Below are 17851 nucleotides of genomic sequence, written 5' to 3' on the forward strand. Positions count from 1 at the left end.
CAGTTTATCTCGAACATTTTTGGTAGAATAGTGTGATTAGGTGTGTCTTTAGAATTCCTTTTCCATTTCTGAAAAACCTTGTCCACACTCTCCACTTTCAACTCTAATAACTTTTGAAAGGATAGTACTACTGCATTGAAAGTTGGCATTAATTATGGACAGAATGTGTTAATGAGCCATGCTCAATTTTAGTTTAATCTGATAATCCCTTCATTGTTGTTACTCTGGTGGTTTACTTCCTGTTTTTTGTCCCATTCATCGCACAGCCAGCACGGTTTGGTGAAGATTAAGCGCTTGAATAGACACTGTACTTCAGAGCCTCTTTTTTCAGTTCACACTTTTCCTGAGTTTGTGCTTTTTTTCCAATGTTCATATATGTTAGGAGAGTCCATTTGATTTGAGTTATACATCATTTTAAAGCTTAAAGTCTGCTCTTTCAGAATATGGTCTTAACTAAAAATTCATGTCTGGCGACTTTTTGTTTGTTTTGAGGTGCAGGGTCACATATGTAACATGCCTACGGGGCAAAAGGCTGATATTATGGGCTTTCTACACACATTTGTAGATGCTAATTATTGGTTAACATGAGCATGATCATTTATGTTGTGATTAGTTTCCTTATATATGTATGACTTCTATTAGACACTTAATTGGCTTGGCGCTCCTTACATCGACCTATTTTAGACACCCATTTCCTTCTCTCGTGCTTTTTCTCTACTGTCCTGTGAATAGTGTAACTACATGTACATGTAGTACCTCTTCTCTTTTGTATGATATACATCAAGTTTTTATCTGAGCATATGGGTGTTGCAGCACTTTCAAGCTTCATGCATATGCAGCAACATCTTTGTGTGTTCATATACATAGTTATGCTTGATATATTAATTTGAGAATGTTATTCTTTCTCTTGTATATGTTCCGTCCGCACTCTATAGATGTAAATGTACGATGTAAGATTTGGTGTGCATGTTCGAACTGTGTTCCTCTTTTTGTGAACACACAAGAACTGATATAATAATGATCTTGAATTACACATATTCTTGAATCTTGATTCCATCTCCATTTGCCATTAGATATGTATTGATTTTATGGAGCTCTTCCACAATTGTTATCCTTCCCATTGTCATTACTCATCTCTGAATAATTCAAATTTGATATTTTATTGAGGACCTGTGTTTCTTCGATTACATAATGTACCTCTTCAATATATTGCTGCAAAAGGCATAATAAAACATGACCATTATTATATATTTAAAATGAAGCTTGAAATTCTGATAGTGTTGATATTTATGTATTTTTAGGAGTTTATCAGTTTCGAAGAGTGCATGCAGGATGAGTTTTATGTTTTTATATGATCAGGTGCAGCTATCATAGAATCTGTTGAGCAGGAAAGAGAAAGATGGAAAATGAGGAATTATGAGTGAATTCGCATGCGAGCCAAATGACAATAATGACACTGATAAAAATTGTGACAAAGTAAATGTCACAAATATGTGGAATAATAAGAAATAAAGAAATTAATATATTATTTCAGAGAAAGAAATAACAGAGTGCATGCATGAGTATGAAATATGAGTAAATACAAGTAATTATTACTGACTGGCACGCCTTTTTCCCAAGATTTAGCGGTATCCTTCATCTTAGAACAAACATTCATAATTATTATGAAAGAAGTGAACTGAATTTGAATTAAAAATAATGTGAAAAAATGAAAAAGTAAGTTAATAAAGTTTAAAAAAAAACAGTAAAAAGTAAAAGGTATGAAACACAGTATACCGAGTACATGTATTACCAAATGATAGATGTCCAATTGCAAAAGTGTTAAATGATAATATATCCACAAAAAAAAGGGGGGGGGCAAAGAAATCTTTGGAACGATCAACCACAGCTATAATAACAATGCATGCGTGTACTAAATGAAGATGAAAACAATGACAACACTCTTTTTAGAACAATTAAGAGAAACTGGCTTGTATTATCATCTTAACTATCACTAAATATATTGTAATCATCACAACAATCATTACATGACAATTACTTTCAATTAATAAGGTTATTGTTGATAAGCAGGTATAGCCCTAATAGTATTTGTATGTAAACACATACGAAAATGAAATAGCGACGGTTCGTAAATACACGCGTATTGCACGTTACCTATTGTACAGGCCCTACAGCGCGGGTCTCACGAACCGGCGTAATACAACTTACGTCGGTTCGTGAGACCCGCGCTTAAGTACATAACCTATGGTGCGCGCAAGAAACGATAGATTTACGAACCGACGCAGTGAGTTTGAAGACAGAAATATCGTAAATTTTTTTGAATTCACACTGAAATTACACTATGGATAGGAAGAACAACTTCCACTCTCATCACCCTGTCAAAATTTTCACACACAAGACAGGAAAAGTCATTGAAAACGTTGTCTAAAACTTGTGAGATCTTTAAACGCGATTTTCTCAGAATTGCATTTTCGCTCAAAAACGAAATAGCGTCGGTTCGTGAAAACGCTGACGATTTGTCTGTTATCATTCTGTCTTATCGTTAAAAAAGTTATCCGTTTACTTGACATAACAATAGTATACCTTATCATGTCATGATATTACCATGCACAAATACGATTAGGTTAGAATGCCAGAAAAGTTAGTTTGACACAATAGGTCTATATCTACTGCGGCAAATCTATCAATATTTTAGTACAGAAACATCTTAATGATATTTAATCTAATGACTCCAAAACTAAACAACTTTTCACAATATCTTGTTAAGTTTGTCTTACGTTCTAAAATTACGTATTCGTATCACAGAAACATTAACAATTTTTTGTTCACTCTATTGGCCATGAGCTTCGGTTCGCTCAAGTCAAACACGCACAGTTGTACTTGCTATCTAACAGGAAGGGTTTGAAAGTAATTCAAACATTCGTTTTGTAATTGCGATAACAACATGCGTAAAAACCAGTTGATACTTCACTTCTTACGTTACCACAGCGGACGAACTACATTGTACTTTACTCTAAATTCTCGATGTCCATAGTTTGCAGTCTTCTGTACACAAAACACACACATACTTTTATAGACACATAAATTCAAAGTCCAAAATAAAAATAAAAAGTACAATGTATGAATTCCATAAACTATAGGACTGCATAGATAACATATCTGAAAAAATGTGTTCATAATGTCGAAATCCTAAACCCCCAAACAAAAATAACACAAAAAGCTGATATTATACAGACAAAAGATGCAGCAAATCTATCAATATTTTAGTACAGTAACATCATAATGATATTCTATCTAATGACTCCAAAACTAAATAACTTTACACAATATCTCGTTAAGTTGGTCTTACGTTCTAAAATTATGTATTCGTATCACAGAAACATTAACGATTTTTTTTTCGCTCTATTGGCCATGAGCTTCGGTTCGCTCAAGTCAAACACGCACAATTGTACTTGCTATCTAACCAGAGGCAGGGTTTGAAAGTGATCAAAACATTCGTTTTGTAATTGCGATAACAACATGCGTAAAAACCAGTTGATACTTCACTTCTTACGTTACCACAGCGCACGAACTACTTTACTCTAAATTCTTGATGTCCATAGTTTGCAGTCTTCTGTACACAAAACGCACACATATCTTTATAGATACATTACTTCAAAGTCCAAAATGAAAATAAAAAGCACAATGTATGAATTCCTTAAACTATAGGACTATACATAGATAACATATTTGAAAAAAATATGTATTCATAATGTCGAAATCCTAAACCCCTGAATAAAAATAACTCAAAAAGCTGATATTATACAGACAAAAGATGCACTTGATAACTACGTATATGCGAAAATATGATTTTAGTTTAATTGAGCTATGGTCACGATGGTACGAAAGTGTCTTCACGTTTAACTTCTGCTACTAATAACACTACTACTTATCATTTCTTGCTACAACTCACTACTACAAGTGTATATACTTGACAGACGCACCAAGATCGAATATCTCCGTTCATCATCAATATCCGCATGTCGGCTATATCATGCCCAATATTTCTTGCTATGCAATTACAACGTACTCAGCCGGTGGTCGATATTTTGAAAGCTTAAAGTGTGGAAAACTGTAGGGAAGTGTGAGGCAAATTGCCTGAAATGAAGAACAGAGATCGAGTGTAGTTACGTCTACATAATGCAGGGTGAAGCATGTTTCACTCTGTTGTTTACTTTCAGTACAAGGTACCTTGCATCCGCCGTCCTGATGTAACCACTGTTGTATTTCACACCCAAATTTGAAAAAAAAAATGACATGAAGAATTGATGCGAAATGTAATATCTTATCATACTGTACAAAATGGGTAAATACAAAAGTAGGTTAGCATTCTGCAAACCTTCAAGTGGTCTCATCGTTTTACTAATAGGAAACTCGTCCAGAAAGCAGCAAGACATTCGTTTCCATGTGAATAGTTCTCAACTCCATAACTTAATCAATGCGTCCTCTTCGACACAATCCGCCCAATCTGTTCGCCTAGAATCAGTGAATCCCTGGAAGAGCCCGGTGATCCGTGTCTCCCTGTCAGGACACGACGCCTCCGGTCACCAGCTCTCTGAACTATTCATCACCTGCATCGCCTGTAGACGAATAGGATTGATCACGGTTACTCAGGAGGCCAACATTAAAAAAAAAAAAAAAAAAAAACTTTCTTTCGATTTAAATTCTAACCGTCAACTTTGATTTTTGACTTTTGATCGAAAGGTTTCATAACTATAAAAACCAAAAGTTTACGTGCCCCATTGGGGGAATTCAGTTTCTAAAACTGTACAAAAGTTCCCGCATGTGGGAGGGGATATACCCCCTCTTAAACCATCCCCCTCTCCATTAGTCCACATCTATTTAGTGACCAGTGAACAAGCGGAACAAGAAATGACTGATACCGCGATCTTGTCACTCGCATCATCCCTGAAATCAACTTTATTCTTCTTTTATGTTTTACATTTTTAATAATAAATTTGTGTTCACTGCTCCACCATAACCGTTCACCAGATAGTAGCATCCAATCTGTAACATACAGAGTGAAAATACAAATACAAATAAAATATACAATAAAAGGCGTTCAAGTGGGTGACATATTTCACGATTTAGTCATTTATTTACTTTTTCGTAATTTGTTTTTTTTTCCAATTTGTTATTGGATTTTTTTTTCTAAATATCCCAGCCAAGGTATCCTATCTCGATACCATACCTCCTGTACCCGTCTGATGGCTATACCCTTATATTTTATCTGCATTATGACATAACCATTCGTAACATTAAAAAAAAAAACAGTTTTTAGTGTTTGAAAATAGTTCTTAAATGTGAGTTAGACATAAAAAAATCCAAAGCGTTAATCAGTATAGTCGTTGTTAAAAGTTTTTACATGCAGAAAATGTGAACAATAGTTTTACTGAAATCGTTTCTCTAAAAACCGTTATGGTGTAATAAGAACATTAGTTGAAATCTCCTTACTTTTTCGGTTCCATTGCCAAATTTTTTATGGTAAGATGTTTTTGATACACCTGAGGTATTCATATGCATAAAATGTTATAATTCATTTTTGTAATCACTGCTCCCGATGGTAAGCAATGTCTTAAAGGGTAAAGAAAGATTTCTTCATCATAGAATTTGCATGGAACCCTCTCCAAATACACACGCACTCTACATAAAATAGGTACACTTTTGACGAACGGGAGTACAAACAACACTTTCTTAATATGATATAAAATACTGACGGAACCTAAATATTTTCTCTTCCTTTTTTTTGTACTCTGCCTCTGTCCCCTTCAATACCTCCTAATCCCCACTCTATCCTTCTCCATCCCCTTTTCTCTATCACTTTTAGAATGACAATATATCATCTTTTGCAATGTCACTGTGCGTCACAGAACCAACAGAAGGTCGCACAACCGCATTCCCACGTGAACACTCCAAATGTGACCGTGCACCTCAAAACGAACATAAAGTCGCACACACTGATTTTGCGTGAGGACTGAAAATAAGTGTAATGGGTCAACCTAGCCGAGCTTGACTTTTTCATATTTTCTGAAAGAGCGGGTCTTCTTTCACATTATGATAAAATTTGGTATCATAAAACGGGCAGGAAAGTGTGTTTTTTAGCAGTTTATCTCGAACATTTATGGTAGAATAGTGTGATTAGGTGTGTCTTTAGAATCCCTTTTTCATTTCTGAAAAACCTTGTCCACACTCTTCACTTGCAACTCTAATAACTTTTGAAAGGATAGTGCTGCTGCTTTGAAAGTTGGCATTGATTATGGACAGAATGTGTTAATGAGGCATGCTTAATTTCAGTTTAATCTAATAATCTCTTCACTGTTGTTACTCTGGTGGTTTACTTCCTGTTTTTTGTCCCATTCATCGCACAGCCAGCACGGTTTGGTAAAGATTAAGCGCTTGAATAGACACTGTACTTCAGAGCCTCTTTTCTTAGTTCACACTTTTCCTGAGTGTGTGCTTTCTTTCCAATATCTAGATAGGTTAGGAGAGTCCATTTGATTTGAGTTATACGTCATTTTAAAGCTTAAAGTCTGCTCTTTCAGAATATGGTCTTAACTAAAAATTCATGTCTGGCGACTTTTTGTTTGTTTTGAGGTGCAGGGTCACAAATAGAAAGTGAAATAGGACAACCTTGTCCACCTTTTATTCCCTATCTTGTTTGAAAGATCGAATTCTTCTCTTACGTATCCTAAATAAAAAAAAATCCGATTATAAAATTACTGTGAAATTTCGATTTTTGCAGCTTTTCTAAAACACCTTCGGATGCTTTTCTTTTTAAAGTAATAAAAGGCATTTCCACAGAGGTTCCTTTTCACTTCTTAACTTGAACCAATGTTTGGCGAAAAGTATGCCTCGTTTGAACGGATGGTTCTCCAAATAGGTCTAGAGTTCTTCTTGACAATAATTGGAGACGAATAATTCAAATAATTGCTCCCCCAATGATATGAAATGACATGCTTTTTGCAAATAAATTAAATATGCTTAGTGTTTATTTTGCTCGAACTAGGTTTCATTCTGTTAAATAGCTATATTGTTTAAGACAGCAGGTATTTGGAAATTCGAGAAGTTTCGTTTCGCATTTGTTTTTTGTCTTTTGACCTCCATGGTCTACCATTCTTCAAATAATCACTAACTAGTAACATCCATTTTCATGACAAAACCTTGAGCCTTATTTTTTTTTCAAATATTGGCTAGAGTTTTAAAACTTCGACATACCGACATTTATAATTATTCACTTGACTGTTAACCCCATGGCCAAAATCTGTATGCATACCTGATTTGAATAAGTTTATGAATTGGGTAATCTCCAAGGCACCTGGTGTGGCGAAAAGGTGTAATTTCCGTATTAAATAGTAGATTGTTAGCATTTTAACCTGGCCTTTGATCCCATGAATCGACAATTCCCAAGAGAATCATTGTCGGGCGGCAAAACATGTGTACAAAGTTTTTATTTAAATAACTTGAGCCATTTCCGAGGCATGGGACACACGTACAATTTTAGCATTTCAGTTGACCTTTGACCGTTGACCACACGACGTAAACTTCCCTAGAGAATCTTTATCTGGCATGTGGTATACATGTACTAAGTTTCAAGGAGAGAAAAAAGAAAACCATCAGACATTGCATAGAAATGGGAATAATAGTAAAATTCTAAGAATAACTTTACCTTTACTTTGACCTTCAGAATGTGAACCAAAAAGTTGATAGGCACAACTACGTCCACTTGCACATGCATATGCCTATAGTTTCCTTAGGATACCTCAAATGATTTTTTTTTTTTTTAACTTACCCTTTTCACACACAAAAATAAATGATTAAGGACGGACTAAGGGACGGGCAGGCGGACGGCTGGAAGGACCATAATGATGGGAGGATCAGAAACCTTAAAAGCTAGCAATTGCTTGTGCTAGCCTTTTACTTAAATCCGTATGCATAAAAACAAGCAACTGCTTGCGAGCAAAAGCTTTAGCTAGCAAGCACAAGCACAAGAGGTTTTATATGCCACGCAGTATTGTGAAATACTTGCTGCAGTCAACACCATATCTCTTTCCCTCCTGAACTCTCCGGTTCTTATTTCGCTAACTTCGCTTCTTGTTATCATTATTATACTTTCTTCTGCTCCCTCCTTTTTTTCATCCCCTACATTCCTTTTGTGTATCCGGCTTTGTCTTCCTCTTTTGTCTTTCCCCATTCCTCTGTTTGTATTCTCCCGCCCTATCTTTTTCCTTACAATGTACACTCCCTCTCCTTTCAATCAGTCCCCCTTTGATTTAATCCTTTATTTACCTTTCATCCTCCATTCCCACTTTCTCCCTCTTCTTCTCCATCTTTCCCGTACCTTCGCTTTTAAAATCATCATAAGCATCCCACAGATCGTGATAATTACGGCATGTAGCCCCATACCAATTCATACTTTTGGTAAAATTTTGTTTGTTTTTCTGCCCTTTAGCTGCCTTCTTTGTAAAAAAAAAAAAGGACGCTTTAAGACATCCCTGTATTTACTGTATTTCTGCTCAATAAAATTAAAGAGGTAGGTGTGCATTGTGAAGAAGAACCATGTCGGTCAGAAGTGCTTTGATGTTAATGCGTACGTTATAGCGATCACGGATGTGTAGCAAGAGTATGAAATCAGTATATAGGACTGATAATGTGCCCATTTTGTGTGAGTATGTTGGTGAGTACGCTTGAGCCTGAGCTAAAGAATGGGTGAACGTGACAAAGAGCGAAAAGGAGTGTGAGAGAAGTGGTGAAAGAGTGAATACTGAATCCCCATCACATGCGACTGTGTTATGATGAAATGTTATAAGGGAACAGTACTCAGTTACGGCTTGCCCCGTTAGTACATCTTCTGTGATAAGACCTTGTTACTTTTGTTTATATGTGTGTGTATACTCCTTATTTGAGAGACATGAATATTTCGATAAAATATAATCTATCTAGATTTATCTAATATTCATGTGATATTTGTTATGCTACTAAAATCATTTATACTTAACGTATACTAATGCGCTAAATCTAAAAGGGATGGTACAATATTGGTGGATATGACAATTGGGCTTTAAACTTTGTTTTTTGCGAGATACCAAGAAAAAACTTATGAAATAGTACAGTGCATGCCATTTATTATGATTTCATTATGTTTTGGATATCTCAGCCATTTCAAAACCAATTTTGATCAAATAAACGTTGAATTCCTCATGGAATTACATGTTTTTTTATATCTCATAAGAGATTTCTCATTATCTTACCAAATATGTTAGAAACCTGAAGTTAGGTCTCAACCAAAACTATACGATTCCTTTAAGAATTAAGCACAATTTTCCAAACTGATGAATGCCCTGGCCCTCTTTAAAACCTGAAAGAATGTTCAGGATGCTTAGACTGTAAATTATTCATTAAAGGGGCAGTCTTTTAACTTTATAATGCATGATCATATGAAAATACTGTGTCAATACTATTAGAAATCGCATATGCTTTTCTTCAACGAGATCTGTGAACTTCAAAAAACTCAGTTGAAATCGCCTAAATCGCTCATTTTTCGGGTAGTCGGGAACGCCCCCAGAAAAAGCAAGGACCGGTCACGTGCCTTGTCAGGTGACACTTTGACGTACGAGGGGGTATACATAGTGCCGACTGTCTCGCCGTATACCGTACTTCACAGTGCAGTGAGTCTTGTGTATTTGTAGGAAAGTTAGATAAAATATTTCAAGAAAATGCCGTGGAGGTGTGTCGTCACCGCAGCAAAGACACAAAAGATGGGTGTAAGTCTGCACAACTTCCCTAGGCTAAAGATGACGCCGTTCCAAAGAATTGGGTTTTGAGACTCATTTCATTTGCTGAAGCGAGCCCAGCAGTGCAGTGCAGTGGGATGCATGCAATGAAGATGAATGGTTCTTCTAACGTTATAGTCGTCAGGTTGTACAGCCTCGTATGCAGTGATCGCTTGGAGGAATGGAGCCAAGTACATGTAAACTAGTAGAGGAGGGGCTGTATACTCGGCTAGGATTTGTGCCCCAAAAGAGGATCCTGCAGCCCATAGCTATCCCTGTCATCAAGCTGGGAACTGGAAGCCAATCCCATCGTCAGAGAGCTGAAAAACAAAGCGGATCAGCAGTTCTGAAGCTGGAGAGAAAGCGGGTATGTTCTGTATAGCGTCTACACGACTCTATAAGAGTCGAGATAAAAACACGAGACCAATGTATACAGAGACTCTAAATCTCTAGATCTATAGAGTCGGGTATGTTCTTTATAGACGACTCTCTAGCTATCGTACGAGTATCGTAACTAGATCTATACACAGCCCAGTTGTTGCTGTATAAATCGGGACGGGGTTCGCACGGCGTCTGGTTATGGCCTCGGCCTATTGCTAATATTCTACTACTAGTATCATATTATTTACTAACAGTTTCACGGTTTAGATAGGTTGATAAGGCTCTGTCTGGCGTTTCGAGTGGGACTGCCTTGCTTCCCCAATAAAGCTCTAAAGAGTTGTACGTAGTCACCGAATGGTTGGATGGTATGTTCCAAAACAAATTATTAGATTGAATTGATCTAGGACTGGGCATTATTGTTTGTCTTCACTTGCCCATTTGTCATTAGGCAAGTAAAATCTTCAATATCCTTTTTTTTCTTGCCCCAAAATGTTTCCCATATATTAGTTGACTAATGTAATGTGATTTCATAGTTTACATGTACAAAAAAAAAAGTCACTTTCCAATCAGACAAGGAACTTTCTGCAGTCGTTTATTTTCAGTTGTCGTCATTACAATTTCACTTGCCCTGGTTACAATGTTGAATGTGGGGAAGTACTAATGGCAGTAATATTACTTGTGATTAACAGTATTTGTTTCTCCCAAGAGTTCCTACATGCATCTAGTTAACCATGTTCTTACAGGCCTACATAGACATTTTTTTTATTCAATCCTCTCTATGCTATTACTAATTACAGGGTTCAGCTGGCAGCATTGCATTACAGTGTACAACACAAATCCAGACCGGAGGCAAGCTCGAGGTGCAACAGGTGATCTGCTCTACCAGATTGTGAAGCCGAAATACAAGGCTGGGTCTTCTAGTGTGAAGGTTCGTAAAGAATGGCGTAGATATTTTATGCAATATTGGAAGAAAATGAATTCACGTTACAAGACCAATTACAATGAAGAGAAAAATATTAGAATGGCACAATTTGTCAACTACACATTTTATTATTTGTTTGTCTTTGTAGAAGCATGGTTTTCTTGACCACTGAGTACACATAAAAAGATCAATTTGAAAAGGTCCCAAAATGTTTCCCATATTAGTTGACTAATGTAATGTGATTTCATAGTTTACATGTACAAAAAAAAAGTCACTTTCCAATCAGACAAGGAACTTTCTGCAGTCGTTTATTTTCAGTTGTCGTCATTACAATTTCACTTGCCCTGGTTACAATGTTGAATGTGGGGAAGTACTAATGTCTTGTTATTATTTGTGATTAACAGTATTTGTTTCTCCCAAGAGTTCCTACATGCATCTAGTTAACCATGTTCTTACAGGCCTACATAGACATTTTTTTTATTCAATCCTCTCTATGCTATTACTAATTACAGGGTTCAGCTGGCAGCATTGCATTACAGTGTACAACACAAATCCAGACCGGAGGCAAGCTCGAGGTGCAACAGGTGATCTGCTCTACCAGAATGTGAAGCCGAAATACAAGGCTGGGTCTTCTAGTGTGAAGGTTCGTAAAGAATGGTGTAGCTATTTTATGCAATATTGGAAGAAAATGAATTCACGTTACAAGACCAATTACAACTAGACTTGGAATTTGTCAAGACTGACAAATTAGGTGATCCGATTTTTTTTAATCAATGATTCGAGTCCTGATCGCAATAGGCATGACCATATAGGTTTCATCTGTGTTTAGAGACATTGGACGTGTGATATTTGGATTCTCATTTAGAAAAGAGAGTCAGGTCTGCTATCTCTGTTACCAAATTCGGTATACACTATAAAGAAGATACAGAATGAAGTATATTTGACCATTGACCCAACTTTGCACAGCCAAGATGGCATCTGACCAAAAAGTGGTTATTTTGTGAAATGATTCTTGTAACATGGCCTTTGCGTGTGCAAAATATGGGAAAGATAGGACATGTATTCACCAAGATACAGGTTAAAACATTTATGACCTTTGACCCTAATTTACATACCCAAGATGGTGTCTGATCAAGTAGTTGTTATTTTATGAAATAATGTACGTGACATAAACTAAACATGTGCCAAATATGGGGATGATAGGGGCTGTTTTTCTTGAGTTATTGCAAAGAATGTTGCAGAGAGAAAGAAATATCTCAATACATCGAATATAAGTTTGATGTCAACCAAGTTTTTACGTGATCTCGGCATCGTATGAAAAAATGGAGAATCACTGATGATAGCCCAAAGTCTCAGCTACATCATATTAAAATCTGGGGGAAATTTACAGAAGAGTAAGTGAGGTAGTGCTCGATAAAGACCGTCATGTCAATTTTCATTTCCAGAAAAATTCCCTCCCATAGAGATAACACGTAAACTGGTTAAATTTGACAAGGTTACATTATATCCATTTTCACGTGGTGAAGACATCATCCGATTAAAACTTTGATTCCGAAAACTTAAAGAGTATTACATTGGCTACAACATACTAAAATCTGGAAGAAATTCACCGAAGGGTAATTGAGCTAGTCGTCGATAAAGACAATCATGTCAATTTTCACATCTAGAAAAATTCCCTCCCATAGAGATAACACGTCATAATGAAGATAAAGAAAGAAGTACATATGACCTTTGACCCTACTTTGCACAGACAAGATGGCGTCTGAGCAAAAAGTGGTTATTTTGTGAAATGATTCTTGTAACATAGTCTTTACGTATGCAAAATATGGGAAAGATAAGACATGTATTCACCAAGATACAGGATGAAACATTTTTGACCTTTGACCCTAATTTACATACCCAAGATGGTGCCCGATCAAGTAGTTGTTATTTTATGAAATAATGTACGTGAAATAAACTAAACATGTGCAAAATATTGGGCTGATAGAGCTTGTTTTTCTTGAGTTATTGCAAAGAAAGTTGCAGAAAGAAAGGAATATGAAAATACATGGAAGATAAGCTTTAATTTCAACCAAGTTTTTGGGCATGATGCCGACTCCGTATGAAAAAACGAAGGACACATTACCGATAGCCCAAAGTCTCAGCTACAACATACTAAAATATGGGAGAAATTCACCGAAGCATAAGTGAGCTAGTGCTCGATAAAGATAGTCATGTCAGTTTTCATTTCCAGAAAAACTGCACTCCCATAGAGATAACACGTAAACTGGTCAAATTTGACAAGATTACTTTAAATCCATTTTTACGAGGTGATGCCGTCATCCAATCAAATTGTTGTTAGTATATATCTGAAAGACCATTTAATAAGCTACAACATATTGAAATTTGGACGAAAATCAACTAAAGAAAAAGTGAGATATGCTTGAATGAACTTGAAATTTGATGACGTCATTTTGAAAATTTACTTTTTTAACTCTATTAAGAAATTTGATATCTTTGAATCACTTTTTCAGTATCGCCAACCCATAAACTGACATGTACAACTCATCAGCTTTCAGAATATGTAAAGAAAATGGGGGGTCACCGTCCATCCTGACGAGTAAAATCGGATTTAAAATTGGCAGTTTTGGGGCATTGTTGTACTGTATATCGCCATTGACGCGCGCGCGGAATTTCAACTTTGACAGTCCCGTATGACGTCATATTGAGTCGGATTGACTTGAAACTTGCTAGAAATATTCCTTGACTTTTCAGACATCCGATAAATGTAAAAAATCGGGAAATTTCTGTTGCATATGAGCTGTACGTGCGTATATGTGCGCGCGCGTACGCGTCCGTCCAATTTTTTCAATTTTTCAAAAAATGCTTCAAATGGTCTGAAACGTATGCAAAAAAAATTTGAGCTTAATTGGAGCATACAAATATTTCAACGCGCGCGTACGCGCACGTCTTTACGATGCGAGGAATTCTGAAAATATGGGTAGAATTCCCTTGAATTGAAATTTATGTGACGTAAATTTCATTGAGAAATTCCACTCCATTAATGAGATATGATTGAAAATGTGTTTTCATATAATGACGTCATAGTGACGTCACGGTCGACTGATCACTACGATTTTACTTGACATGTCGTCTTTGGGACATGATACACATATGGTATAAGTTTGACATTCATAGGCAATGCACTTTCTGAGCTTATCTCTACACAACTTTTGCGGAGAAATAAAGAAGAAGAAGAAGAAGAAGAAGAACAAAGAATCAGTACAGATACAGAAGGTGATCCGAGAGGATTCTCGGATCACCTAATGAAGAGAAAAATATTAGAATGGCACAATTTTTCAACTACACATTTTATTGCAACTGATTGACAAATTGCCCTACATCGACATAAATAAGCACTGAATTGATCAGTGTCTTAGTAGTAGCCATGATAAAAAATCATGGGCGTACATACTCGAGCACGATTTGAACCTACGACCTCCTGATCACCGGACAGGCGTCATCTCCACTAGACCACCGTGCTTTCGCCCGAAAGCAAGTGTTGGTTCTAATCCTTATAGCATGCAGCGGGTACTGCTTTGTTATTCAGATTCATGATTTTCTCCGTCGAGATGTTTTCATTGCAACTGATTGACAAAAACATCTCGACGGAAGAAAATCATGAATTTGAATAACAAAGCAGTACCCGCTGCATGCTATAAGGATTAGAACCAACACTTGCTTTCGGGCGAAAGCTCGGTGGTCTAGTGGAGATGACGCCTGTCCAGTGATCAGGAGGTCGTAGGTTCAAATCCTGCTCGAGTATGTACGCCCATGATTTTTTATCATGGCTACTACTAAGACACTGATCAATTCAGTGCTTATTTACGTCGATGTAGGGCAATTTGTCAATCAGTTGCAATGAAAACATCTCGACGGAAGAAAATCATGAATTTGAATACACATTTTATTATTTGTTTGTCTTTGTAGAAGCATGGCTTTCTTGACCACTGAGTACACATAAAATGATCAATTTTAAAAGGTCAAGATATACATTTTCTCTTTTTTTAGGGGGGGGGGGGTGGAGGGGCAGGTCTTATGCCTGTTCCACTAATCAGAAGTCATAGAAGGGAGGCAGTCAGTTTTCCATTCCCGAAGACCAACACTCCACATTCCATGACCAATGGCTACTTGGGCATTCTCAAATCAAGTCTTTGCATTGAGGAGGACAAACCCCAATTTTGATATGAATTTGCAAAGATTTTTTTAATGTCATTATCAAAATGGTGGTTTCTGTTCATGACACCTCAAGGACTTTGTTGCTAATAACCAATGCAAACATCTTAATTCCATCTATTTTGTGTGTCCCTTTGTTTCTTTCTGTTGAATTTTCTACAGCACATGTTGTCTGCTGTTGTGGAGTACGATGACAAAACTCCTGCATCCTGCCAGCCTTCAACGCCTCCCCTTGTGAGTGCCATCGTGTGTCATCCAAGGGAGGAAGTTATTGAATATCACAGGAGACAATTTGCACCTGACAATTGATGTGATGGTTTCAGGAATCCTTGCAATTGAGATTGAAGTTCATGTTATGTACAATATGATACAAATTTTTTGTGGAATGATTTTTTCATCTGTTCTTCTGTCAGATGTTGGATACAAACACTAAAAATTTTGTTATGCATACCCAGCATTCTTATGCGCTCTATTCATGAGTGATCATCTAAAGACAAGATAAGATCACCTTGTTTACTGTTGTGTCCCGTCTGTATAACATGTATGTAGCATTTCATCACAAACAATATGATGCCAACTTGATATAGTGTTTCAAAGACCATTTCTTTGCCAATTGAATATTGTCCTTTTAATAGCAAAATCATAATTCATTTGCAATACAGGAGTCATGTGGATACAAAAGGAAAACTGTGTATTCTTTTGTTGATATTTAAAGCATAAATGACCATATTTATGGACAGATGAGCTTGCATTCTTAACACTATTCTGTAGAGATATTTAGTGTTGTATTAAAATGGTAAGTTTAGAAGATTTCTACATGAATGCTGTCCCTTACTATGGTTTTATCATAGCATGTTTGCTGTTATAGATTAGAGCTCATCACTCTTATGATCAAATATTGATATTTTGACAAGATAATTTAGAATCAGATGTGCATGCATTATAGAACACAACACACTCAAAAGGGATTGAAAAAAAATTGTATATACATGTAATTTTGAGAAGAAATGCAATAATTTACTCTTGGTATATGATTCACAGATTTATGAAAAAGGAGAACAAGATGTGTTCTAAGCATTAGCATTTTACATAATCTTCATCTGTGTTTAAGCAGACTTAGGCCCAGTTACTCAACTTCCGAGACCTGGAATGCATCCACAGGGAGAATCCGAATTCATAATGTGATGCTAAGTCTAGTTGGGGAATTATTCTGTTGATTTCTATTATACATGTAGTTCTCCATACATATATAATCATTGAAGTCAAGCATTAAAAGTTAAGCATTGTTTTTTTTTTATGAATATGGTGTCAGGGGTCTTATGAAAGAACAATTGCTAGGTCACTCAGACTCAGACATTCATAATTATTCATGCAGATAGGTACTTCTGAAAATGTGCACACAAGCAAACACCCACATGCACATATGCTCACATACATTCACACATTTGTACACATTTTTAAATGTGTGAAAGATTGAATAACATCACTCACCTGTATTGTTTTGTATATGTACACTTGCAATACATATATTATTTTTATCCTAAATTTGAGTTCTGTAGAGATTTCTGTATAGTGAAGAAGAAATCACAAAGCTTTTGATTCAATGTTACATGAGAATGTCTCATAATATTGATATGAAATATACAGTATGTATGTGGAAAAGATAACTCTTCCGGACTGATTTGATGTCAAATGTGACTGTGCACCTCAAAACAAACAAAAAGTCGCCAGACATGAATTTTTAGTTAAGAACATATTCTGAAAGAGCAGACTTTAAGCTTTAAAATGATATATAACTCAAATCAAATGGACTCTCCTAACCTATCTAAATATTGGAAAGAAAGCACAAACTCAGGAAAAGTGTGAACTGAGAAAAGAGGCTCTGAAGTACAGTGTCTATTCAAGCGCTTAATCTTTACAAAACTGTGCTGGCTGTGGGATGAATGGGACAAAAAACAGGAAGTAAACCACCAGAGTAACAACAATGAAGGGATTATCAGATTAAACTGAAATTAAACATGCCTCATTAACACATTCTGTCCATACTTAATGCCAACTTTCAAAACAGCAGCACTATCCTTTCAAAAGTTATTAGAGTTGAAAGTAAAGAGTGTGGACAAGGTTTTTCAGAAATGAAAAAGGGATTCTAAAGACACACATAATCACACTATTCTACCAAAAATGTTCGAGATAAACTGCTAAAAAGACACACTTTCCTGCCCGTTTTATGATACCAAATTTTAGCATAATGTAAAAGAAGACCCGCTCTTTCAGAAAATATGAAAAAGTCAAGTTCGGCTAGATTGACCCATTTCACTTATTTTCAGTCCTCACGCAAAATCAGTGTGTGCGACTTTATGTTCGTTTTGAGGTGCACGGTCACAAATGTGGATGTCACTCATGCGTGCTTGACTGACCAGCTGCCATTGATCCAGTGGAATAAATCCCATTTTGTTCCAACATTAGGATATGGAGATAACACACTGGTAGGGTTTTACAATCTCACTCCTGTAAGTACAATACC

This window comes from Diadema setosum, chromosome 15 (genome assembly GCF_964275005.1).
Source record: "Diadema setosum chromosome 15, eeDiaSeto1, whole genome shotgun sequence".
Classification (NCBI taxonomy): domain Eukaryota; kingdom Metazoa; phylum Echinodermata; class Echinoidea; order Diadematoida; family Diadematidae; genus Diadema; species Diadema setosum.